Here is a 26248-nt window from a genome sequence, read left to right on the forward strand (position 1 = left end):
ACGGCAGCTTGCCTGTGAGTCTTTAGATGACCCCTCTTCTTTTGCTTCTTTGAATCAAACTGCATCCAGGAGGGTTTCTTCCCCCAGATGTACATCCAGTTCCCTCACTTTTCCCCTTAAATAATATGGATTTTCTGGTACTTTCTGAGCCCTGCTGCTGCTGGGCTCTCTCACCATCTCTGTGCTGCTTCTCTCCATTTGTACCGTGTGGCTTCCACCTGATCGCATTTATTTGGGACAGTCTTTACAAACATTTTGATGTCTATGGATTACATTTACTGCTTAATTTTGTTGGAAATTGAGTTTGCAAGGTTTTTGTTAATTTTTTTTACCTTCCTTGTTGCTTTTGAATGTTTTCCAGGAAGAGAATGGGAAATGCTAACTACTGCAGCAATGTTTATGCACATACTCAAGGGTTGGAATTATCCTGATTCTTCTCTCTGTTTTTAAATCTTCACCTGAGGATATGATTATTAATTTTAGAGAGAGAGGAAGTAGGGGGAGGGAAGAGAGAGAAGTATCGATGTGAGAGAGAAACATCAATCAGTTGCCTCCCATATGCACCCCTACTGGGGATCTTTTGGGGTACAAGATGATGCTCCAACTGGCTGAGCCACTGGCCTGGGCTTGATTCATCTCCTTCTCTCACATCCAATATCAAATGCATCATCAAATCCTGTCAATGCTATATTTAAAATATATTCAGAACTTGTCCACTTCCCACCACCTCCACCTCTGCCCTAATCTAAGTCACCACTGACTTTTATAAGGACTATTACATAGCCTCTGAGTTACTTGTCCTACATACCTGTGAGCCACCTTAAAGTGTATTCTCCATACAGCATTTACATTTTTTTAAAAAGAAGCCAGATCATGTCACCTATGCTCAAAATCTTCCAGATTTCCTATCTCACTAGAACAAAATGCAAAGTCTTTAACACAGTCTTGAGGTCCTATATTCCTTCCTCCTCCCTCTCTTGCATTGCATTCCAGCCACAGCATCCTTGCTGCTCTTCAAACAGGTCAAGCATATTCCACTTCAGGGCCTTTGCACTTGTTAAACCCTCTGTAGGGAATGCTATACCCCTAGGTTTCTTCATGGCTCACTCCTCACTTCATTCACATCTCTGCTCAACTGTAATTTTATCAAGAGGCATTCCTTAAATTACCTCTCTAACATAACATCACTACCCCACACATCCACTCTGTGTCTCCTTCCCCAGTTTATTTTTCTTCTTGGCATTTATCACCACTTTACATATTTTATGTTCATTTGCTTTTTTGTCTGGAGTTGCCTGTTTTCCCCCACCAAAGTATAAGCTCTGCAAGAAGAGAACCTTTGTCTGTTTTTGTTCGCTGATGTATCACAGCACCTAGCATTACAGCAAGCACACAATAAAGTCACTGAATGAATGCTGTGGCTACAGAGGAGCCCAACTGCAGGAAGCACAGCAAAAGGAGAGGCTAGGCAGAGCCCTCCCTCTCTGCTGCTATGTGGTCTCTCACCTACCTGCTGCTGCCCAGCTTCTTTCTGTCACCGCCATCATCAGCCTTAGTCTACAGTCCTTCCTGCCTGAGACTCCTCAGCTCACTAATTCGGTGTCCAACTCCCAAGCATCAGGTTGTTCTGCCTTAGCCCAGGAACCCATCCAAAGTCCAAACCGCCATTGCTGGGGGCTAGAAGTGGGTAATGTGGATGTCTTTTCACATGCCAAGTAGAGTCTCCAGGCTCTCTACAAAGGAAAAAGTACTGGAGAGCTTTAATTTAAATACAGAACAAGCCTTCATTAATACATCTCTGACACTGGCAGAAAGAATATGTATAACTCCTGTGAGGGTACCTCTCACTCAAATGCCTTCAGAGACCTGGCAAGTCATATGAATGAATGAAGAGGGCAGAGAAGTAAAGACAGAAAACAAGGAGTCTCTCCCTTAGCCACTCGCTGAGTGCTGCCAAGCAAGAATGCGGGCCGTGTTGCACAATCTTCTCATGGTTGAAGAGGAGCCAAGAAATTTGAAAATTTGGAAATTTTAGTGTGAAATCTCCCACTTTTAAAATGATGGCAACTCATGGACAACAGGGTGGTGACTGCTGGGGGAGGGGGTGTAAGGGAACTAAATGGCAAGAGGAAAAATATAACAAATATTATATATTTAAAAAATAACAAAATTAAAAAGTTAAAAAATAAAATGATGACAACTCATACAATTTTTTAAAAGAACAAAATACTGCACAGATCAAATATAATACATCTGCTGACCAAATTTGGCTCGGCGCTACCAATGTGCAATTCTGTTCCATACAGTCAGCTCAAAAACAGGACACAGGTAACGTATCACACTCAAAAGCAATGTTTCCCAGGGGCTTCAATATGAACATTTCATTAGCTGGAGTAACCAGAACTCCCAGGCCCCTTTCATGGCACCTGCCCCCATCTGCTCTACCAGTCCTAGTACAAACCCCCACCAACTTTTAACCATGCTAGACAAGTCTTCGTGGAAAGCACTTGGGCTTTGCAATCAAACAAATCTGGGTCAAAAACCAACGGTACCACTTAGCATTCCTTAATCTCCCTAAACCTCAGTTTCCTCATCTGCAAAATGGGAATACAGCAGGTTCTTAAATAACATTGCTTAATTCAGCGTTGTTTGGCTATATTGTTGATGAAGGGAAAAGTCAATTCCCAGCCGGGGCCACTGTCTGTGTGTGGAGTTGGCACATTCTCCTCATGTCTGTGTGGGTTTTCTCTGGGTGCTCGGGTTTCCTCCCACATCCCAAAGATGTGCACACGAGGTGAATTGGCATGTCTACCTTGCCCCAAGCTGAGTGAGTGTGGGTGTAGGTGTGAGCGTACCCTGAGATGGAAGGATATCCTCTCCAGGGTAGGGCTCCACCTTGTGCCATGAAATCTCAGGATAGGCTCTGTCACACGTGACCTTGACCCGGAATAAGCGGGTTGGAAAATTATCGTCTTACTTATTTTTATCAATCTTTTTAAAGTGTATGTAGAGCTCACATTTATTTCAATGCTTAATATTAGAAGTGTTAGGGGTCTTTATTTAGAAGTCTGGTGATATTTTTGTGACCAGAAATATGCTGCACAAACCTAACTCTTGTTTATATCAATTAGCCTATGATAAAACTGGTTTCATTATACATGGTTTCTCATGAAGTCGCAGCTTCCAAGAACCTCTCGAAGTACTTACTGTACAAATTCCTACCCAGAAGGGCTCTAGGGAATAGAGTTAATGTAAATGAAGTGTCTGGTGCATAACAGAGGCACAGAGTAGCCAGCTATACTGAGCGGATGAGGAGCTGCTCTCCCCCACTGAAAGGCCTGATACCTGAAAATCTAAGAGTGTGATACAGGATGTTCATGGCAAGCTAATGCCACCTAAAGCTCTTTGTGGAATAAGGGGAAGAGAAAAAAAGCATTTAATAAATAAAATACAGATGGGAAGTACAGCCATTCAGGAGCCCAGGTCTTCACACAAATGCAATTGCTTGTGAGCTTAGTCCAGAATGTCTCTGTTTGTAGAAATCAGCACTAATTAATATTCATAGACATCAATAATCTGATTATTCAAGAAATCGTTCAACTTTTGAAGCCACTTTTTGTATGCATATTTTGACACAACACTGAGTCAAGAAAATGCATCCCAATTCTCCAGTGGCCTAAAATAAATTAGTCCCGGGGCTCAAGGGACACAGGTGGGAAAAGAAAGCCCTCTTTGCAAAGAGCAGACTGCAGTGCCATCTCTGTCTGCTGTGGGCTGCCAGTGGTGACAGGAGGACGGCCCTGCCTCCTCTAACAGAAGCAGGGGAGCAACCGCTGCAGAAGAGAATCCACAATCACTGGCAGCAATGCCTCTCTCCCACCCCTCCCTGTGCTTTCCAGGGAGGAGGCAATCAGAGAAGACCCATCAGACCTGCGCCAGGAGGCCACACAGAACACTTGGCTTCTCACCACACAGCACACACCTAGAGGGTCTTGAAACAGGAAAGGGGTCATGGTCAAAGGAAACTCATGAACAATGCTGCCTCCTGGAACTGAGAGGACCCTGCACTGCAGAGCCCAGAAACACATTTCTACTAGCAGACAACTTTAAGTAGGCTTTTCTACCTGTGAGACTTAAAAAAAAAAAAAAAAAAAGGAAATAAGGAAAGAAAAAGAAACTTGTCTCTGATCCCCTATACTTTCCCACCAAGAGGAAGGGCTGAGCCCCCAATCCCAGATCTGCCCAGGCCTGTTCTTATTTCTCAGGCCCTTGTGGCTGTTACAATCATCCATGCCCGATACCAGTTTTCCTCCGGGGAGACCCAAGCATGAGAAAATCACATATCTCCTTCACTGCCAAGCCTCTCCTACTTGGCAGGCAATTGGTAATTATTTAAGCTATTTTCTAGGTTTAAAAAGAGGGGAGGGAGCCTAAGATGAGCAGGGTACAGAACAAGATCAGCCAGGAGTTGACAATCATTGAAGCTGGGCATTGGGTAAATAAAGGTTCGTTAAACTCTTCTTGATTTTTGTATATGTTCAAATTTTTCCATAATAAAAAAGCTCTTAAAGAAGGTCTGGGGAGGACACCGATACAACCTGAATATAAGACCAAGTGTTCTTCACTCTCCACTCTGTGCATGGACTCAGAAGAATCTGGAAAGTGCTCCGCTCAACAGCCGAGAAGGTTCCTGCACTCCCACGGCAGAGATTGCATCTTCTAAGCACGACGCTCAACGTCCCCAACAAAATCACCTTTGAAAAATTCCCTAGAACTTTGCAAAATTATTCTGGCAGGACCAAACTTCCCTTCTTGGCCTATAAACCCTTCTGCCTCCACAAATTACCCTACAGCCTCGTCCCACTACTCGGACCTCAACTTCCTGTTCCAAACTACTGTATTGAGCAATCCAGTTATTGAAATAGCTCCTGGGTGGCAGCTGTGCTCAGCAGCTTGTGGGGTCTTCCTGCTGGGTGTCAGAAGTGAGGGGGCTGTTCTCACTTTCAAGGAGTCAAAAAATACTTTAGATTTCCTTCTTCTTCCTCTTCCCTTAAACTTCACTTTGCTCCTAATAACAATTTGTTTTATCATCTAAAGTGGAGTTTTCAGCCTCAACACTACTAACTTTGGGCTGAACAGCTCCTTGCTGTGGGAGCTGTCCTGTGCATTGTGGGATGTTCAGAATCATCCTTAGTCTCTACACAACCAGATGCCAGTAGCATGTACCCCACCCCAAGCTGTGAAAACCCCCGAAGTCTCCAAACACTGCCAAACGTGCCCTAGGAAGGAAAATTTCCTGTTTCAGAAGCACTGGCCTATAAGATATTAAAAAATCAAGATCAATATTGTCCTGGCAAAAAACAAACAAACAAACAAACAAACAAAAAAGCCTGAGGTTATACAGTTTATTTCCCTATATACTATTAGATAATATATTTCAACTTATAAATTTATACATATTAATATTAAGAAATGTTGCATCCTAAGCCAGAAACACATAAAATAACAAAAGAAAAATGAAGTTACAATACTTGCAACTTTTTTTCTGTCTTTGCGGTTTCCTGGGTAAGTCTTGTTTCCTTCAAATTATCCTGTTTTCCTGTCAGTGGGGTAATCATTGCAGCCCAGGCCCTCTTTGAAGAGCCACACAATCTGCATTGGAAGGAAAAACTTCTAATGACTTGCCAAGCACTCCCCATGAAGGGTGCTGGCCCTCCGGTGCTTATATAACAGGCGTCACTGGGAAACAGAATCCCCCAAAAGATTTCCCAGCAAAACCAGAAGAAAAGCATTGCCAAGGTGTCCTCCTGGTACAATTTCAAATAACACCAGATTCCCCACGTGATGAAGAAGCTTAATACAGGCTAAAGGAGCCAGTGTAAGAGGTTGCAACACCCCAGGGAAAATACTCTTACATTTCTTCATAAGGCAAAGGGAATTTCCTGCTATATTTAAATGCTTCATTCCCTTCTTGAGAAGAAACAAATTTTGCTTTCCGGCCTGCAGAGGCCTTACATTAGCCACAGTCTATTATCGGCTCTGGGGGATAGACATACATAACTGACTCTCTTCCCACCCCGTCAGACAGACCCTCAGCTCTACACGGTGGTGCTCCCAACACTCCTCTCACCCCAGGGAGATGCTGACTCTCGTCCCTCCTCTCTGATGCTTGCAGACAGGGGTCCAGGGGAGTCTATCTTTTGGGTGCGTTCCTTCCTCCGCAATTCCATGCCACCACCTCTCTCAGTCTACATCACCTCAATCCTAGATTCTGGCCAAGGCCTCCTAACTGGTCTCCATGGTTCAGGGATTCCTCTTTAATCCAGGTTTCACGTCGATCGTGATCTTTGAAGAGAACAAGCCTAAAGGGCTCAGAATCCTTCTGCAGTTTCCCATTCCCTATCGCCGGGTACAACCCCAGCTTCTTTGGTGCACAGATATGGGAAGCACACCAAACATTTGGTCCAGAAGGTGTTCCAGCAAGAGTAGGATGAGTGCTGAGTGGGACAGGTGCATACACGGGGGATTTATTTACTGGAAAGATGGTAGAGGGAGAAAAGAGAGAGAGGGTGCTGAATCTAATGACCTTAAAATTTCCTTTCAACCTTGACTTTCCATGACTCTTGGAACTCCTGGGTCTGCCATTCAGATCCTGCCATCCTTTCACCCCTAGCCTTCTGCAAAATGATGCCAATCGGTCCCTCACAAATGCTCCTCACATAGTCCTGCACGTGGTCACCCCACTTTTATAGGATGACTTCTTTTTGGGTTGTCTTTTATTATTTTTAATTACAAAAGGAACAATGCTGGTGGCAAGAGAATAAAACAATACTGAAGTGTTTAAGATGATATCTCTCAGCCACCACACTCCCAAAGTCCTGATTGGCAGTATAGGGTGCATGGCTTCTCGTCCTTCTCCATGACACATGTGCAAGGCTGTGTGTGCACACACCCCACTCATTTGACACTTGATCTTATCCTGTACCTTAGGGAGGAGGACAATTAATTTTTACATGCACTGACTCATCTCTCCAGCTCCCCAGGAGGTAAAGCCTAGTTGGTTAATCTGCTTCGATTGCTGTTATTCCACCAACCAGGAAATGGAAGGTAGGGAGATCAGGTATCTCGCTCAAAACCACGGATTAGCTTCTGGCAGAGGTAAGACCCGAACAAAAGCTCCTAACCCAGTGTTTGTTATTACACTGTAAAGCGCTCTTCTCCTCCTCACAGTGCAGAATGCAATGCTGTACAGGCAGCAGGTAGAAATAAAATACCTGTTGAAATAATAACTTACAGCGACAGGATAGCACAGTCGTTAGGGACTTGGACTCAACTCGGGCTGCCGTGGCTAGAGTCTGGTTATTATTTACTTAAGTGTGACCCCTGGCTCAAGCAACTGTGCCTCAGTTTCATCATCTGAAACATGGGGTAATTATAACAACTGTCCTTCAAGCGTTGTTAGGAAAATTAGTGTCTGTAAAACATCAAAAACAGTGTCTGGTACATGTGCTAATAATAACACCATCATAGCTCTAATATATACCCCCAAATACAATCCTTCTTAAAACTTAGGCTGGCAAACCAAACTAAATCTTGTTATCTCTGGACCCTGTCCAAAAAGAAATCGGCATGGGGGAAAATCTTTTACAGTATTAGTCCAAAAATATTTAAGTGACATAGTGACTGGAACCATTACTCCCAGGGAGGAATGACCTCATAATGACCTCACAGATCAAAAGCATTGTAACACCTACTGCACCAAAGAATAAAAAAACCCTAACAGCCTCTAGTAGTAATTATCTAAGTAAAGTGAGCTGCAAATCTGTTGGAGAATTGCTTTTACCATGATAATATTTCTAGTAAATTGCTGCTTCTATACTAAAAGTACTGGTGTTGCAGAACTGGCATACTAATAGAAAGATGATTATAGAAACACTATTAAAATGAATCAGATATTATTAAAGATTCAACACTGCAACGGAGCCTGATTACAAGAGAGTTCAAGCTGTATTGCTTAATGGGCAGATAAAAGTGCTAATTAAGCTCACTCTTAGAGGATGTCCCTAGGCAGGTCTATAAACTTCAGGTAGCAAGAGGTCTATGGACTAAATGAGGAACCAGTAATTCCTACCCAGTTGGATAGTACTACCGGGATGATGGAGAAAACAGGAAGAGTCAAGATTTTCTGCCCAGGAGGGGTAACCTGGTAAAGCATACAAGTATCCAAAGTTATTTGAACCTCAGTATTTTTTTCCTTGACTGCTTCAGCAGAAACACTTTTTATCCCCCCCCTTTGCTTAAGTGAAGAAAACCAAAATAACCCACTATAAACTGGCGACCCTCAATAAACAGCAGAAGCAGAAGCAGAGAACACCTTGTCATGGCCAAAGCCTGCTCAGGCAACCAGAAGACACTGAATAGCTCTCCCAGCAGCACCTTGGCCAGAAGCATCTATAAAGTTGCTAAAGGCATTAGCCTTGCATTTCAGGGTCTATTTTGCTTTCGCGCCTTGTAAATTAACTAATCAGGGATGGCAAAGCACCTCACAAATATAAAGTGTCAGGGAAATGCTAAGTAAATTCGCCTACCTGGTCTAAATGTCAATACTAAATTAGGAAAGGAGGAAGAGCGAAGAGCTGTCCCCAGATTGCAGCAATCCAGGGGCCACAGCTCCCTAGCGGAGAGGCGGCAAGACCCGGTGTGCCCTGCAGCAACCTCCGAGCCGGAGCAGGGCTCTCGGCAGGACTTCTGGAAAGGAAACCTGGACCAGGGCCACCCCGGGGCAAAGAGAACACTACTCATGTAGGCGCATCCTCGCTGCTCAGCCTCCATCTCCCTGCATCTCTGGATGTCAACAAACCCAGATCATAAGTGAAACTTTCCCGCCCCCGCTGTCGCGTTGGGTCTCTGCCCTCTGCCTGGGAGCATGTCACGAGAACAGGTGTGGGACCGAGGCGCGAAAGGGGACCCCCCGCCTCTAGACCCAGGGATTGTGTAATCAGCGCGGGAGGGGTGAGGGGGAGCTTGGACCTCAACCACACGGGAATGAGGAGGCTTGGCCCCAGGACCCCGGAGACAGGCGTGGTGCTTGGAAGGGAGGGGGGGGGATGGGAAGACTGTCGTCCCGCCCCCCGGGACCGCCCCCAGGCGGCCAGGGGAGCAGTGGGGCTGACACAGCCCGGAGGGGGCGCCCGCGCGACTGAAAGATGCCGAGGAGGACGCGAGGTCTCAGCAGCGCGGCCAGCCTTACCTGCGCGCCAGGCCAGCGCGACGGGAGGTGGCTTGGGATGCCAGGGCGGCAGGCAGCGAGCAGCAGCGCTGGCAGCCACCGGGGCCACAGAAGGCAAAGGACCGTGGCGGCGGCAGCTGTAGAGGCAGCGGCCAGCGCGGGACTGACAGCCCTAGGCTCCGCCTCCAGGCCCCAGGCCCCGCCCCCTCCGCTGCCGTCTGACTGGCCCCGCCTCCTCCGCCCACTGCCGGGGTCAAGCTGGGTCCACCGACCTGGAGGCGGGGGGCGCTCGCTTTCGATTGGCCCTCGAGACCCAAGCCCCGCCCACTCCCCCCCCACTCACTGCTCGGCAGAGGATCAGCGCGTGCGCGGTGGCTGTGACAGGGAACGTAAAAAGCTGACTGTTGGAGTTCTTGGTGTCCGACTGCTGATATCTGTCCTCCTCCTTTAACCTGGATGTCTGGAGCCTAGAATGACCTGAGGAACCAGGTATTAGATTCAAGCTCCACGGTGAGTTGTTCTTATTCGCCTGTGAATGAATCTACGGGAGAAAACAAAACCGGAATGTGCCAGGCTCTAACCAGAAGAGATCCCAAAACTACGAACTGCAACAGAAACCCAGAAGGACGCATCTGCAAAGGGTCTAACCGTGCTTTATCCACGCACTGGATTCACCCCCTGGTCAGCAAGTGTGGTGTATGTGCGAAGAGTCTAGAATCTGTGAAATGAAGTGAGGACGTTAGGGTGTGTCAACAGAGAAAGTGAGTGACCCTGAAGAAAATTGCTCTTCTCCAGCCCCTACCTCTTCCTCCCCTGACCCTCTCTGTATCTCCCTCCCCTCCCTCTTCACTGGTCCCCACGGAACTCTCAGCTTGTAAACAAGATCAAGTCTCTCCAAACTGAGACCCGGCAATTCCACTCCTGAGTATATACCCAAGGGAATTAGAAACACATATCTACACCAAAATTTGTACAAATGTTCATAGCATATTCCTAATAGCCAAAAGTGGAAACAATTGGAATATTCATTGCTTGAAGAATGGATAAACAAATTATGGTTTAACTTTACAAAGGAATATTACTGGACAATAAAAATGAATGAGGTACTGCTACATGCTATAGTATGAATGAATGTTGGTAAACGAAAGCCAGACACAAAAGATCACAATAGTGTATAAGGCCAATTATGAAATGCCCAGGATAGGCGAGTCTAAAGACAAAAAGTAGATTAGCAATTGCCAGGGCTGGGGAAATGGGGAAATGGGGAGTGGCTGCTAACGAGTATGGGTTTCTTGTGGGGGGAGAGGGCGATGAAAATATTCTGGGGTTAGATAGGAGTGATAATTGAACAACTTTGTTAATATACTAAAAGCCACCGAATGAAATACTTCAAAAGAGTGAATTTTATGGTATGTGAATTATATCTTGATTTTTAAAAAGTCAAATTACAAAAAAAAAAAAAACCCTAACTCCCTTAACATTGTACCCCTTCCAGCTACTATGCGGCTTCCCAGCCCTTCTCTTCCAAGATTCTTACGAGAGTGGCCTACACATTTTTACCAGTACTCTCTCATCTCTCACGTACACGTATTAGTTCCCTAGAATGTGGCTTCTACCCACAACAGAACTCGGAACTGCTCTCTCCTTGAATCCTGTGGCTTTCTATGACCCTGAACATTCCTTATTCCCCTCCTCTTCATTTTCTTCTGTTGTTTCACTTCCTTTTCCTTGGCAAGCCAATTTTAAATAGTGATGTTTTCCATGTCCCCTTGCATGGAAAACAGCTTCAAATTCTAACAGCCACCTGATGGCTTGAGTGGGTTTCTCAAACTCACTGTGTCCTAAGCAATTTGTCATCCCCCCTCTACTTCCTCTCCAGTAGTGATATCTATTATTGTGTGCTCGGACCTGGGAGTCACCCTTAATTCTTCCCTCTTCTTTCTTCTAGTTTCAACCACTGATTTTTATCCCATAAATGTTCTTAAATCCCAGTTCTTTTATATTCATTCTACCACAGCCATATTCCACAACTCCGTCATCTTTTGCCTTTTAATTCCTTCATCTTTTGTCCCCTTCAAATCTAGCTTCCAACCAGCTGGTGAAGTAGACACCCATTGCTTTAGGTGACATGGCTGGCATTCCTCTTTCTTATGGTAGCAACACCCTGACGTTGTTTTCAGAATCCACCCTCCCCCAGGAGATCTAGTCTTGATGAGACTGTCAATCAAGATACTGACTTTATCCAACCCAGGTTGGGTGTGCCCTCAAGCTGTGGCAATACAACATCCTTCATCTGGAATTTGAATCCTGGGCAGAACAACATAAAAACTGCATGTGCTTGGACACGATTCTTACAGACCAAGGAGATTGTCAATCAGCTCCTGCTATTTCTGCCCCCAGAAGCTCTGTTCAGAGCCTGGGTTCTGCAGCTTTTCCTTTCGTTTCCTGATTGATCCCCTATCTCTCCAATGTATTCCCTTTTTTGGAAGTTAACCAGAGTTGCCTAAAACCATAGAACCTAACTGATACAGAAATATGTGTAAGGCACCAACCCTGTCTGTCCCTACTTAAAACTGTTTAGAGGCTTCCTCTCACCCATCAGATATCCTACAAGCTCTATGACCCAGCCCATGCCTGCCTCTCCTGCGTCTTCTCCCCTCATTCCCTGCCCTTACATTCTGAATTATTTGGCGTTTCATGGAAACTCACTGTAGGATGTTATGCCTCATTGTTCATGAGTCCCCTGTGTAGAATATCCTTCCCTGTTTTTTCCCTGCCAACTTCCACCATCCTTTAAGGAATTCTCCTTCTTCTGAAAGCCTTCCCTGGCTCTTCCCTGCTCCCAACATTCTGTCTTCCTCTGTGTTCTCAAAGCGCTCTATTCTTCCACCTGTTATTGAGCTTAATGCTATAATATTTTACCTATTTATCTACCTGTCCTCTAAACTTGTATGTTGTTTCTCAAGGACTATAACCTTCTTTTTCTTACCTATAGTGCTTAGCACCCTGCCAGCAGGTGCTCAGAACCCTTCCTTTCTTCTTCTTTGCCTCTGTAATTCCTGAATAAGAAAAAGAGCTCTCATGAAGAGACATTGACCAGCATTTTTCAGAGATATGAAAAACAAAAATTCACATCTAAGGTATCTCATACAGTTTGTCCAAAAACTGTATTCCAATTCCAGAAAATGTCCCAGAAGACTGACGGCTAAAACCTCAGTCAGACTAAAGGGCACTTATAAATAATATAATTCTCATCTCTAAAATTACTCAATTTCTCCTGAAAGCCTTCATGGTTTAATGAGATGCAAAATTAGGTAACGCAGACAATTGTACTCATTGTGACTACATGGCAAGGTGCGTTTTGGGTTCCCCCCTAGAATATGCCTGGAAGTTTTGTGTTATTTCAAGATATTAAAATTTGGTTTTAGAGTTTAGAATTGTTTCATATATATCTGTGTGTGTGTGTTTACAATTGACATATTTGTTTCAGGTACATAACATAGTGATTAGACATTCATGTACCTTATGAAATGATCGCCCCGATAAGTCTAGTACGCATCTGACACTGTACATAGCTATTTCAATATTATTGACAATATTCTCTATGCTGAACATTACATCCTGGTGACCGTGTTCGTGACTGGTAATTCGTACTTCTTCACACCTTTCACAGGGCATGCTTTTGTACTTATTTATAACCATGGCTGAAGAACAATCTGAACATGAGCAAATCTATTGTTCCCTTTTGGTGTCTAATGCATATAGGGTAGGCAAAAGTAGGTTTACAGTTGTGAGTAATTAAACAGTTTATTCTTGGGTTATTTATTAATTATTGTATTATTTTCCATGTGAACGACTGTAAACCTACGTTTGCTCAGCCCTGTGTATTACTTTAAATGGGATTATGTAGCCATCCATTAGATAGCTATTCAAATATTGAGTGAGGAGAGCTGGATTTTAGCCCCAGCTTGGTCATAACCAACTGCTTGACCTTGAGTAAGTCATTGCCCTTGGACAACTGCAGTCAGCCTCCCCAGTATCTATTCCTCCCTTGTCCCACCATCAGAACCCCAACCTTTCTTTGGGAAACCACTTTTTCTCTATTCTAACCCATGTGGTCTTCTATAACCTGACCCCAAATTCCAGGAGCTGAGCCTGATGGGTTTAAAGCAATCATTCTACCCTATTTCTTTGGTTATAGAAATTAGTTCAAAGGCATACATGAAACCCAGTCAAAGCAATGAGATTTAAGAAGACATTTACAAGGGCTTCTGACAAAAAGAGGATTCCTCTCCCTGCTATAGCCCCTATCAATGATATAAGGTCTAGAATTCATGCAGCCACACATGACCACAGAGATAGAGACTAGGTTGCCAGGCACTGGATGAATCCTAATGAAAAACAAATGGAAAATAAACAGAACCTCAGTTACATTGTTGAGCAGTGAGCAGATAGATCAAGCCACACCTGAAGCTGTTGCCCACTATTTTACAGTTATATTAGCCAATAAATTTTCTTCATTATTAGAGTTTAGATTATGGCCTGTAGTATAAACACTATTAACAATAATACTTAACAACGTCTGAGCCTCCACTTTCTCACAAATGAAATAGAGGTAATACGAATAATTTCTAAGAATTCTGCCAGGTCTCACATCCTGAGAGTCTCTGAAGTATAAATGTACTCATAAAATGTAAATGCATTATCATTTACTAGTAAGAACTAGGGAAATAGTAGTAAGGGAAATACGACTCTCTGGTTTAATCCAACAAAAGATAGCCGAGACTGGAAGTGCAAACAGAAATCCTTAATCTTTGGCCTATACCAGGATCTCTACCCTCTCCCCCTGTACTTCTGACAGTTGTCTTACTCTCTGAGTGGGGGGGAGGGGTGCTCTGAAAGAAGCATTAAGATGGCCCTGCTTTAGAAGACCTTGGATTCTTGTTGTCCATGGCCTTAGATGCCTTGTTCAGATTCTGACCTCTTCCCCCCAAACTCTCTGACCTGAACACTCCCCTGTGCCTTCTGTCTCTCCCCAATCTGACCTCTGAATCACATATTTAACTTGCCCTGCGTCCCCTCGTGTCTGCATTCCCAGCACTGACCACCTTCAATCAGCTGGAAGTGATGATACATTAGCCAGCAACTCCAGAGCACAGATTTGTTTATCTGTAGTAGCAGGGCCTAGAGGAAGGAGACAGGGATGCTTATTTAGCGGAGAGTCACTTAATAAGAGAGATTAAGCACCTTAGAAGCCTGAAGGGTTGAGCAAATTGTTAGATATACTGTACTGGCAATTATGTGTGAAAGGTTTCACATACAGGGATATGTAGTCCATTAAAATAATGCATTTGGACATGCAATTGTAATCAACATCCTAATTTGCAAAAGCATTGCCTGTGTCTCCCTGCCAGGTATTACACAGGGACACTGGGGCCATACCTGAAGGCTCTGAGAACTGCAGGAAGAAGCAATGTGGAAAGAATCTGGACCGCTTTCCTGAAAATAGAGAGTAAGAGCAGGCTGCTGGTTAAATTTGCTCTTGGTTCTAGCTTTGCGAGATTCGGAAGACAGATCTTCAGCAGTGTTTTGATTAATTCACTTAATATTTTATGTCCAGACAATCTTTGCATACAGAAATAACTAAGACAATGTTCCTATTTTTCAGGAGTTCAGGAGATGGGAGAGGAAATGGACCTAGACATGTCAGATTACAGCAGGAAGTAGAGCTTGCTTCATTTGGCTCAAGTGAAGAGACTTCAACGAAAAGACTACTTGCAGAAATGCGGGTAGGGGTGGTGAGGCACCGCAGCAGAAAACCATTACCACCCCATAGAATGAAGGGACAAGCAGAGGAAACTGGAGAGTGGGAACCGAGGGGAAAGGCTGCCTGGCCACAGGGGTAGTCAGGCAGAGATTCTGCCAGAAGAATGGCTTCAGAGCAGAGGAGTGGGGGGAAAGCACCTTCACCTCTAAAATGCCTCCAGCCCTTCTCCAGTCTCCTGCAAATGCCTATCACTGGCTGACCTGAACAGAAAACCCACGAGCAATGAAGCCCAGATGATGCAATCGGCAGGGATCAGCCTCCCAGGGAAACAGTGGAGAATGGATATGGCAGCACAAACAAAGAACAATCAGTTCACTCCACCCCATTTGCCCTCTGGCTTCCGTTTTTGCCCTTCATTTGAGTGATGAAAATCCCATCCTAAACACAAGGAGATGCAAGTGTCATTAGCTACCGTATGATTGCTGGTATGTCATTTCAAGTGTCACCCCACCTGGAATCTAAATTTCGAGGCTAGCTACCACAAGTACTCTTCATATAAAGTGGTAGAAGAAAGGGAGGGAGAATGAAGAATCAATTAGTATAATGTAAATTTGGCTGCTATAGTTTCCCCTTCTGTATCCTGTCATGAGGCCAGAGCTAATAGATTCTTCTTTCACTGTCCCTTCTATGTTCACCTTACCTTCTACCAGCACCTCAGCTGGTGGAGAGACCCAAACCCTCATCTCAAAATAACTGAGCCCCTACAAGTCCTCTCTGTTTCAGTTTCCTGCTTCCCACTGAACTTTATTATTGAAATGGAAGTCCTAAGAAGTGGTCCCATGAGTCCCCTGGGTTTAGAACATTGTTTTCTCAGCCCTGGTGCACAGCAGCAACCCAGTTTCCCTTTGGTAGTCAGTTCAGTGATGCCCTTCTTTTCCTGTCGATTCAATGGTGTAAGGAATCCCAGAATGGCCAGGGACAAGCTCAGCTTCCAATTCATCAGAAGCATGGCTGTGTTCCTTGGTAGGAACATTCCTCTTAGGAATCAACACCCAAAACTGTCAAGCCCACAATCATAGAGGTAGAAACAAAAGTCCTATTACGTGGAGTACTAATTGTAATAGAAGGGCCACTTCTAACTTTTGTCTTTGGTTCCTGGCCCATGTGTTCTCACTATGGAGACAACACCAGACATTGCCTGCTGGTTTAAAGCAAACACTACACCCTGCAGGAGAGCTCAAAGCCCTGCATGGCATCAGATCCCAGCTGGCCCCCTGAACCTTAACTGTAGACACCTGAGAAGCCCTGTGTTAAGATGACAGAGATGCTGTCATTCTTTATCCCTAAGTGATGATATAAAGCAGAGCTACCCACAGATTTTGGAATTATTATGTATGAGAGAAACACATGCCTGTATTTCTTAAGCCATTCTCATTTGGGGTCTCTTTGTGACATCACTTTAACATTAACTGAGATAGCAGTGATGGCTACTAGCACAGCCCCAACTTGTGCTCTTTCTCTCTGAGTTGCTGGGAGGGGTCGGGGTGAGGAGTGAGGGGAAAAGAGAGCCTCTGGCACTCTACCCTGGGCTCAAATACACCCACACACTGCACATTCCCGGCCAGGCAGCCCTGTGCCTTGGAAAGCCACCCTGTGCTTCAATTCCAGGCACTGCTCTTGCTCAGGTGTTCTCTCCCGATGGTGGAGGGGAGAGTGGAGGAAAGAAGAGACACGCGGAGGCCAGTAGGACTGCATGAACCTGCTTTGAATCGCTCCCTGCCCCGTGCAGTCCCTCTTGGCCCTGACGCAGCCTGCCATCCCCAGTCAGCACTAACGTGCCCCTGCTCTGTCTGTGCCTTGAAGAGATGAAGAGGTTGGCAGTGATCTGCCCAGGGAGAGGGAAATAATTTAACTCAACGAAAAAGCTTTCCCCTAGGCTCCTCCCCCATCTCCTCCGCAGCCCTCTACTCTTCTGTATTGTTGTTAATCACACACAGACCCCAAATATGTTGTCAGCGCAGGGGATTCTCACCAACTTTCTGATGGTTTCCCAGATCCATCAACCTCCCTCCCCTTTCTCGGGCTTTGTCAGGGAAGGGCCGGGAGAGCAGTGCCTGTTCCCTGCCCTGCGCTGAGATGAGGTTTCAGAGGTAGGGACAGTGCAGAGCATGGAGAACCTGTGGCAGGAGGAGGCGAAGGATAAACAATAGGCAGGCAGGTACATAGTGTATGACTCCACTTACATGCAGTTTCCAGAACAGGCCAATCCATAGAGACAGAATGGTTCCTAACTAACGGTTTCCAGGGGCGGGGGGGGGGGGGGGAGGCAGGTTGGGGAGTGACTGCTTAATGGGTATGGAGTTTCCTTTTAGGGTGGTGAGAATGTTCTGGAGCTAGATAGTGGCGATGATTGTACAACATTGTAAGTGTATGAAATGTCACTGAATTGTAGACTTTAAAAATCGCTAAAATGGTGAACTATATGTTATGTGAGTTTTATCCCAATAAAAAAAAATAGGCAGTCAGATTTTATTCTAATTGGAGAGATAAGACGCTCAAGGGTTCCAGGGTGAATCTGGCAGTAACTGAAGCAAACAGAGCTGTAAGAGAATCATTTGACCTTGGAGTCCTTCTTGGAGCATCTGTTCCCTCCAGCGTGGGGAAGTGAAGGGGATGAAAGCAAGCAGGAGAGAGAGCAGGCCGAGGAGAGGGTGCTGATTGCAGAAAGGGGAGAAGGCAGACACCTGGGCAATACACCTTTCCTAGATTTTCCTGATGTCATGGATTTTCTCTTATTTGTGTTCATTTGTTTTCAACTACTCAGCAATCTATCACCTTCCAGAAAGGGGGGAGGGGGTCCTCCTTTGTAACTCTTGTTTATAGGAAGGGCCTTTCTTCCCAATCCAGTGTCTGAGGAGGCCAGAGACTTTCTCTCCATACCCTGCACCCCCATCTGCCAGCCACGCTGGATCTCAGACATGTGACCAGCTATGGGGCATTCCCTCTGGGACATCAAATCGTGGAGAGTGACACAAAGACAGAGAAGCAGGTGAGAGACCGCTCGTGACAGCCAAGCCCAAGGATGCGAGTCCACTGGCAGTGGCAGCGAGCAGAGTGTGGGGCTTTGGCATTGCGTGTCCAGAGGCATCTTCACCACACTGACCCCGGGGGAGAGCCTGGCTGTGTAGCCGCTGCCTAGCCTCTTGTTCTGATTATCTTCCCAACCTGGTTTGCTGATTTCCCTTCAATTCTCAAACTAGCTTTCCCATAAATTCCTTGATTGCTCAAGTTAGCCAGAACTTGATTCTGATACTTGTAACTAAGAGCCCTAAAATCAGAAAACGTGGTGCATTCCAATGAGATGCCCATGGCTTTCTGTGAAATTGAAGTACTGTCTCTACCTTGATCTTCTGTTTGTGTGTATTTCACACAAACATTGCAGGTGTGGCAACAAATGCATTGCCATGTGCTGAGTTATTGTAACTATGGTGACGGGGAGAAAAAGCACTGCTCTAGCAATTGGGAGGCCAGGCCACACTCACTGTGCAACCTTGGGCGAGTCAGTTTCTTCTCCATTCAGGCTGAGATGAACCATGAGCCCTTTTCCAGTCCTTAGGATTCTGTGATTCAGGAATTGCAAAGAAATTTCTGAATCACAAAGAAATATTTTTATATTAGCACCGTGCTTTGGAAAAGAAACTGCTCTCTCTCACAAAGAGGCTCCCTCCGATTCGGTGTCATACAACTAAGACAACTCCAGGTGTCAGTCTATACTTCATCTATTCGATAATGCACAGTCTTGTAGACAAGCAACAAACCTTAACACCAGCCTCAGCTCCCTGTGGGGTAGCCATCTGCACTAGTACTAATGGGGGTTCACACTTGGATAGCACTTACTACACACCAAATACTGTTCTAGGAGCTCTACATATATGAGCTTATTTAATCTTTACAACAACCCCATGACGTAAAGACTATTATTACCCCTGTTTTACAAATGAGGAAACAGAGGCAAAGAGAGATCAGGTAACTTGCCCAAGGTCACACAGCTATCAGGTGCCAGAGTCAATATTCAAACTCAAATTATCTGGCTCCAGAATCCAACTGCCTTGCCTGTGTGTGTGTGTGTGTGTGTGTGTGTGTGTGTGTGAAAATTTACATAACATAAAATTCACTATATTAAAGTATACAATTCAGTGGTATTTAATATACTCACAGAATCCATGCTTTTCATGATATACTATATTGCCAAAACTATATATGTCATTAAATAAATAAACCCAACTTAACCACCAGTTTTACAGACCGAGAGGCAGTGAGATGGAGTGGTCATTTCTTTCATCCATTCTCCTGCATTGAAAGGTAGCAATGTAGTTTCCCCATGAAGAGTATAGAATATGATGTGATCCATTTTACTAGATAGCTTCTAGTTCGAGTCCACTCTATGCCTCCACATAGGCTGCGTCTAATCCTAATCATCCTACAAAGATGCATGTCCATCACATTTTAACACTCCAGTGGAGGATCTAGCAAGGGAATCCCACATTTCCTCCGAGGTCTGGTCCCACTGTGTAATGACATCTCATCTCCAGAAAGTCCTGGACTGCATCCTTTTTCACACGTGAAAGCTTTCGACTTCGGGGGCAGAGGGGAAGGTGTAGGAAACATATTGTCAACATTTCTTCTGTGAGGACCATTCACGTTGAGTGCCTGGAATACCGATGCCTGACTGTATGGGGCCTTGGGCAAATTATTTCTACTTCTGAGTAGTCTCCCTGTAACATTTATTCACTCAGCAACAATTGGTGGTCCCTGTTGCGTGGCAGCTGCAGAGCTGAGCCCTGGAAGCCTGGAGGATTGGAGGAGGAGCTGGTGGGTAGGTCAGTGGTTCTCAGCCTTGTTGGGCAGGAATCCACTTAATGAAGCTTTTCTTTTTTTAATTGAATATTTTATTATTGTTCTATTACAGTTGTCCCAATTTTCCCCCTTTGCTCTCCTCCACTCAGCCCACCCCACCCCCACTCCTGCTGTCAATCCTCACCCTGTTGTCCATGTCCATGGGTCATTCATTCATGATCCTTGGCTAGACCCTTCCCCTCCTTTCCACCCTTATTCCCCTCCCCCATCCCCACCAGTCAAGTTCCCTCTGTTCCTTGTTTCCATGCCTCTGCTTCTATTTTGCTCACTTGTTTGCTTTGTTCATTAGGTTCCTGTTATAGGTGAGATCATATGGTCTTTATATTTTACCTCCTGGCTTATTTCATGTAGCATAATATTCTCCAGTTCCATCCATGCTGTTGTAAAAGGTAGAAATTCCTTCTTTCTTTCTGCTGCATAGAATTCCATTGTGTAAATGTACCACAGTTCTTTGATCCACTCATTCACTGATGGGCACTTAGGCTGTTTCCAGCACTTGGCTAATATAAATAACTCTGCTATGAACATAGAGGAGCATAGGTTCTTTTGAATTGGTGGTTTGGGATTCTTAGGATATAATCCCAGCAGTGAAATCACTGGGTCAAAAGACAGTTCCATATTACAATTTTTAAGGAATTCCATACTATTTTCAGCAGTGGCTGCACCAGTCTGCATCCCCACCAACAGTGCACTGGGGTTCCCTTTTCTCCACATCCTCACCTGCACTTATTGTTTGTTGATTTATTAATGATGGCCATTCTGACCAGTGTGAGGTGGTATCTCATTGTGGTTTTAATTTGCATCTCTCTTATGCTGAGCATCCTTTCATATGTCTATGAGCCATCAGTACATCCTCCTTGGAGAAATGCCTATTCAGGTCTTTTGCCCATTTTTTAATTGGATTGTTTGTCTTCCTGGTGTTGAGTCATATGAAATCTTTATATATTTTGAAGATCAAACCCTTGTCCAAGGTATCATTGGCAAATATGTTTTCCCATATGGTTTGTTCCCTTTTCATTTTAATAATGGTTTCTTTAGCCATGCAGAAGCTTTTTAATTTGATGTAGTCCATTTGTTTATTTTTTTTTCCTTTATTTCCCTTGCCCTAGGAGATATATTGGCAAAAATATTACTGCGTGGGGTATCTGATACTTTACTGCCTATGTTTTCCTCTATGACTTTTATGGTGTCACAACTTATATTTAAGTCTTTTATCATTTTGAGTTTATTCTGGTGTAAGGTGTAAGTTGGTGGTCTAGTTTCATTTTTTTGCATGTAGCTAGATCTCCCAACACTGTTTGTTGAAGAGGCTATTTTTACTTGATTGTATGCTTTTGTCCCCTTTGTCAAATATTAATTGACCATAGAGGTGAGACATGGGTTTATTTCTGGGCCCTCTATTCTGTTCCATTGATCTGTGTGTCTGCTCTTATGCCAGTACCAGACTATTTTGGTTACAGTGGCCTTGTAGTATATTTCGATAACTGGTACTGTGATCCCTCCTACTTTGTTCTTCTTTCTCAAGATTGCTGAGACTATTTCAGGGTCATTTTACTGGTTCCATATAAAGTTTGGAAATATTTGTTCTAGGTCTGTATAATATGCCATTAGTATTTTAATAGGGACTGTATTGAATCCATAGATTGCTTTAGGTAGTATGCATATTTTAAAATGATGTTAATTCTTCCAATCCATGAACACGGTATATGCTTTGCATTTATTTGAATCTTCCTTAATTTCTTTCTTCAGTGTTCTATAGTTTTCTGAGTACACATTATTTACCTCCTTGGTTAAGTTTATTCCCAGGTACTTTATTTTTCTTGTTGTTATAGTAAATAGGATATTTTTCCTACTTTCTCTTCCTGATAGCTCATTGTTGGCGTACAAAAATGCTTTTGATTTCTGAATATTGACTTTGTATCCTGCTATTTTGCCAAATTCACTTATTAGGTCGAGTAGTTTCTTAGTGGGAACTATATAGGGTTTTCTATGTACACTATCATGTCATCTGCAAATATTTGTTGTTCTTCCTCTAGTTCTTGTATTTGTAGAGTTAGATTCTTTATTTGAGATTTTTCTATCTTTTTTAGGTAGCCCTGTACTGCTATGAACTTCTCTCTTAAGACTGCCTTTGCTGTGTCTCATAGGTTTGAGGCTGTTGTGTGTTCATTTTCATTTGTTTCCAGATACTTTTTTGATTTCTTCCTTGATCTCGTTGTTGACCCATTTGTTATTTAATAACATGTTATTCAGGCTCCATGTATTTGAATGTTTTGGAGTTTTTTCTTTGAGGTTGGTTTCTAGTTTCAAGCCACTGTGATCCAAGAAGCTGCTTGATATGATTTCAATTTTCTTGAACTTGTTGAGGCTTGTTTTGTATCCTACCATGTTGTCTATCTTTGAAAATGTTTCATGTGCATTTGAAAAGAATGTATATTTTGCTTCTTTGGGGTAGAAGTTTCTGTATATATCAATGAAGCCCATTTACTCTAGAGAGTTGTTCAATGCCACAATATTTTTGTCGATTCTTTTCTTGGAAGGTCTGTCCACTGTTGACAATGTGGTGTTAAAATCCCCCACAATGAGTGTGTTGCCATTGATATCTTTCTTGAAGCCCTCTAAGATTTTGTTTATATATTTAAGTGCTCCGATGTTGGGTGCATATATCTTTACAAGGGTTATATCTTCTTGACTACTCCCTTAAGTATTATGTAGTGACCTTCTTTGTTTCTTTCTGTGGCTTTTGTTTTGAAGCCTATTTTGTCTGATACAAGTATTGCTACACCAAATTTTTTTTCAGGTCTGTTTGGAATATGTTTTTCCATCCCTTCACTTTCAATCTGTGTAAATCTTTTGTTCTGAGGTCGGTCTCTTATAGACAGCATATATGTGGGTCACATTTTCTTTTTTTTTTTCTTTTTTTTAAGGTATTTTATTTTATTTTTTTAATATATTTATTGATTATGCTATTACAGTTGTCCCATTCCCCCCCCAACTCCTCTCCATCCTGCCCACCCCCTCCCTCGCACATTCCCCCCCCTATAGTTCATGTCCATGGGTCATACTTATAAGTTCTTTGGCTTCTACATTTCCTACACTAATCTTACCCTCCCCCTGTCTATTTTCTACCTACCATTTATGCTACTTATTCTCTGTACCTTTCCCCCCTCTCCCGCTCCCACTCCCTATTGACAACCCTCCATGTGATCTCCATTTCTGTGGTTCTGTTTCTGTTCTAGTTGTTTGCTTAGTTTTCTTTTCTTTTGGTTTTAGGTGTGGTCGTTAATAACTATGAGTTTGCTCTCATTTTTACTGTTCCTATTTTTTATCTTCTTATTCTTAGGTAAGTCCCTTTAACATTTCATATAATAAGGGCTTGGTGATGATGAACTTCTTTAACTTGACCTTATCTGAGAAGCACTTTATCTTCCCTTCCATTCTAAATGATAGCTTTGCTGGATACAGTAATCTTGGATGTAGGTCCTTGCGTTTAATCTTGGGTAATGTAATTATGATGTGCCTTGGTGTGTTCCTCCTTGGGTCCAGCTTCTTTGGGACTCTCTGAGCTTCCTGGACTTCCTGGAAGTCTGTTTCCTTTGCCAGATTAGGGAAGTTCTCCTTCATTATTTGTTCAAATAAGTTTTCAATTTTTTGTTCTTCCTCTTCTCCTGGCACCCCTATAATTCGGATGTTGGAATGTTTCAAGATGTCCTGGAGGTTCCTAAGCCTCTCCTCATTTTTCCAAATTCTTGTTTCTTCATTCTTTTCTGGTTGGATGTTCCTTTCTTCCTTCTGGTCCACACCGTTGATTTAAGTCCCAGTTTCCTTCGCATCACTATTGGTTCCCTGTACATTTTCCTTTGTTTCTCTTAGCATAGGCTTCATTTTTTCATCTACTTTTTGAACAGATTCAACCAATTCTGTGAGCATATTGATAACCAGTGCTTTGAACTGTGCATCCGATAGGTTGGCTCTCTCTTCCTCGCTTAGTTGTATTTTTTCTGGAGCTTTGAAGTGTTCTGTCATTTGGGCCACTTTTTTTTCTTTTTTTGTCTTGGCGCGTCTGTTACTTTAAGGGGCGGAGCCTTAGGTGTTCACCGGGTCGGGGTAACGCTGGTTGCTGTGCTGTGACACTGTATGTGGGGGAGGGGCCGAGAGGGAGGAATGGCGCCCGCCTCACTCTCCTCCGGATTTCAGTCTTTCACTCCAATACCCACAATCAAACTGGGCCCCTCTGGTGCTGGTTCCCAAGTGGGTGGGCTTGTGCACACTCTAGGCCCCTGTGGGTCTCTCCAACGACCTCTCCCATGAGGTTGGGAGTCTCTCCTGCTGCAAACCTCCACGGGCAACCCCCACGGGCGTTTTCAATCAGACGTTTGAGGCTTTATTTCCCGGAGCTGGAGCCCTGGGTTGTGCAGTCTGCTTCGCTGCCCGCCATTCATCCGGTTTATCTGTGTGCGAATGTGGGGCCCCAGGGTGCTACCCACTGCTCTGCCTGCCCCGCTCTCCGCCACCCTGAGTCCGGCCCTCTCGGTTTATCTGCACAAATGTAGGGTTGCAGGGTCTGCTAGTGCTCGGACTGCCTGCCCCTTTCGTCCCACACTCCACCAGTCTCGGTCCTGCCACAGCCACTCGAGTCCTCTCCACCCTGGTGCCCGTCTCCGCCCCTCCTAACGGTCTAGATGAATGTTTATTTTTTATTTCCTTGGTGTCGGACCCCCTTGCCATTGGATTCTCTGTCAGTTCTGGTTGTGCGAGGAGGCGCAGTGTGTCTACCTACGCCGCCATCTTAGTTCTCTCCTGGGTCACATTTTCTTATCTATTCAGCTACCCTATGTCTTTTTTGCTTGGAGCATTTAATCCATTTACATTTAAGGTTATTGTTGATAGGTACTTATTCATTGCCATTTTTCCCTTTGTACCTGTGTGCCTCTCTTTCTTTCTTTTTCTTTATCTTCTTAAAGCAGTCCTTTTATCATCTCTTACAATGTTGGTTTGGTGGAGATGTATTCCTTAGCCTATTTTTGTCTGGGTAACTCCTTATTTCACCTTCCATTTTAATTGAGAGGTTTTCTGGCTAGAGTAGTCTTGGTTGTAGGTCTTTGCTTTTCATTACTTGGAATATTTCTTGCCATTCCCTTCTGGCTTGTAGTATTACTGTTGAGAAGTCAGCTGCTAGTCTTATCAGAGTGCCTTGTATGTTACTAACTGTTTCTCCCTTGCTGCCTTTAAGATTCTCCCTTTGTCTTTAAATTTTGCCATTTTAATTATGGTATGTCTTGGAGTGGGCCTCTTTTAGTTCATCTTGATTGGGACCCTCTGTGCTTCCTGGATTTGTGTGACTTTTCCCCTCATCAAGTTAGGGAAGTGTTCTGTCATTACATTTTCAAAGAGATTTTCTATCCCTTGCTCTTCTTCTTCTACTTCTGGTATCCCTATGATACAAATATTATTATGTTTCATGTTGTCCTTCAGCTCCCTTAAACCCTCTTCATTCTTTTTTAGTCTTTTTTACATTTTGTTGCTCTGTCTGGGAGGTTTTTTTCTACCTTGTCCTTCAGCTTGCTGATTCAATCTTATGCTTCATCTAGCCTGCTTTTAATTCCTTCTTGTGTATTCTTCATTTCAAATATTGTATTCTTCATTTCCTCCTGGCTCTTACTGATAGTTTCTATGTCCTTTTTCATGCTGATGTAGTTCCCAGTAAGTTCCTTGCAGTTTCCATAGAGTTCCTTTTGGTTCTCACTGAGCTTCTTGAGCATCCTCATAACCATTATATTGAACTCAGTATCTGATAAATTGCTTGCCTCAATTTTATTTAGCACTCTTTCTAGGGATTCTTCCTTTCTTTTCTCTTGGGGGTTGTTTCTTTGTCTCCTCATTTTAGGTAACTGTTCTTTTTTGTTTCTGAGTATTAGATTGATCTGCTTTGACTCCTTGTCTTTGTGGTGTGACCCTCTGTGATAGGAGACTTGTGGGACTCAGTGGTGCAGGCTCCTTGACCTCCCAAGCTGGGTGCTCTTGGGATGCCCTTTATGTCATTTATGTGGGCTCTCTTGTTGTAATTGGATTTTGGTTGTTTTGGGTTGTTCTTTGGTGGATTTTTCCCTCCAGCTAACTGTCTGAGAGTCACACCACCCACCACCTCTTGTATCCTGTTGTACAGGTGCAGCCAGAACAAAACAACCCAGGAAACAAAACCCACACTCATGGTAATAACCCCCACCCACAACCACATTACCAACAGCAAATGAGCAAATATTAATAAAGGTGTAAAGAGATTAAGACTATTATAAGAAAGGAAAAATGAATATGAGATGACTAACTGAAAGAAA

The 26248-nt window shown here is 43.9% G+C and overlaps 1 protein-coding gene and 1 long non-coding RNA gene across 5 annotated transcripts in view; one reads left to right on the forward strand and one right to left on the reverse strand.

The window, feature by feature from the left end:
• Positions 1-9448, reverse strand: part of HIVEP3 (HIVEP zinc finger 3) — a 419258-nt gene extending 409810 nt beyond the window's left edge. For 2 of the 3 annotated variants that reach the window (XM_045190915.3, XM_024554651.4), the window contains exon 1: positions 9251-9447. The gene's annotated coding sequence lies outside the window, so the exon portion shown is untranslated. Of the gene's footprint in view, positions 1-9250 lie in introns of all 3 variants that reach the window. The other variant, XM_024554653.4, reaches the window with a different exon arrangement.
• A 164-nt stretch (positions 9449-9612) lies between these two features.
• Positions 9613-19875, forward strand: LOC123479168 (uncharacterized). 2 transcript variants are annotated; one of them, XR_011650966.1, is made up of 4 exons: positions 9613-9990; positions 14898-15018; positions 17904-18045; positions 19793-19875. It is a non-coding gene; the product is annotated as an uncharacterized lncRNA (long non-coding RNA). The 2 variants fall into 2 exon arrangements; XR_006654702.3 differs by lacking the exons at positions 17904-18045; positions 19793-19875 and adding an exon at positions 14644-14741 and having other exon boundaries at positions 14898-17282.
• Positions 19876-26248: the final 6373 nt, after the last annotated feature.

The sequence above is a fragment of the Desmodus rotundus genome, chromosome 3, assembly GCF_022682495.2.
Source record: "Desmodus rotundus isolate HL8 chromosome 3, HLdesRot8A.1, whole genome shotgun sequence".
Taxonomy (NCBI): domain Eukaryota; kingdom Metazoa; phylum Chordata; class Mammalia; order Chiroptera; family Phyllostomidae; genus Desmodus; species Desmodus rotundus.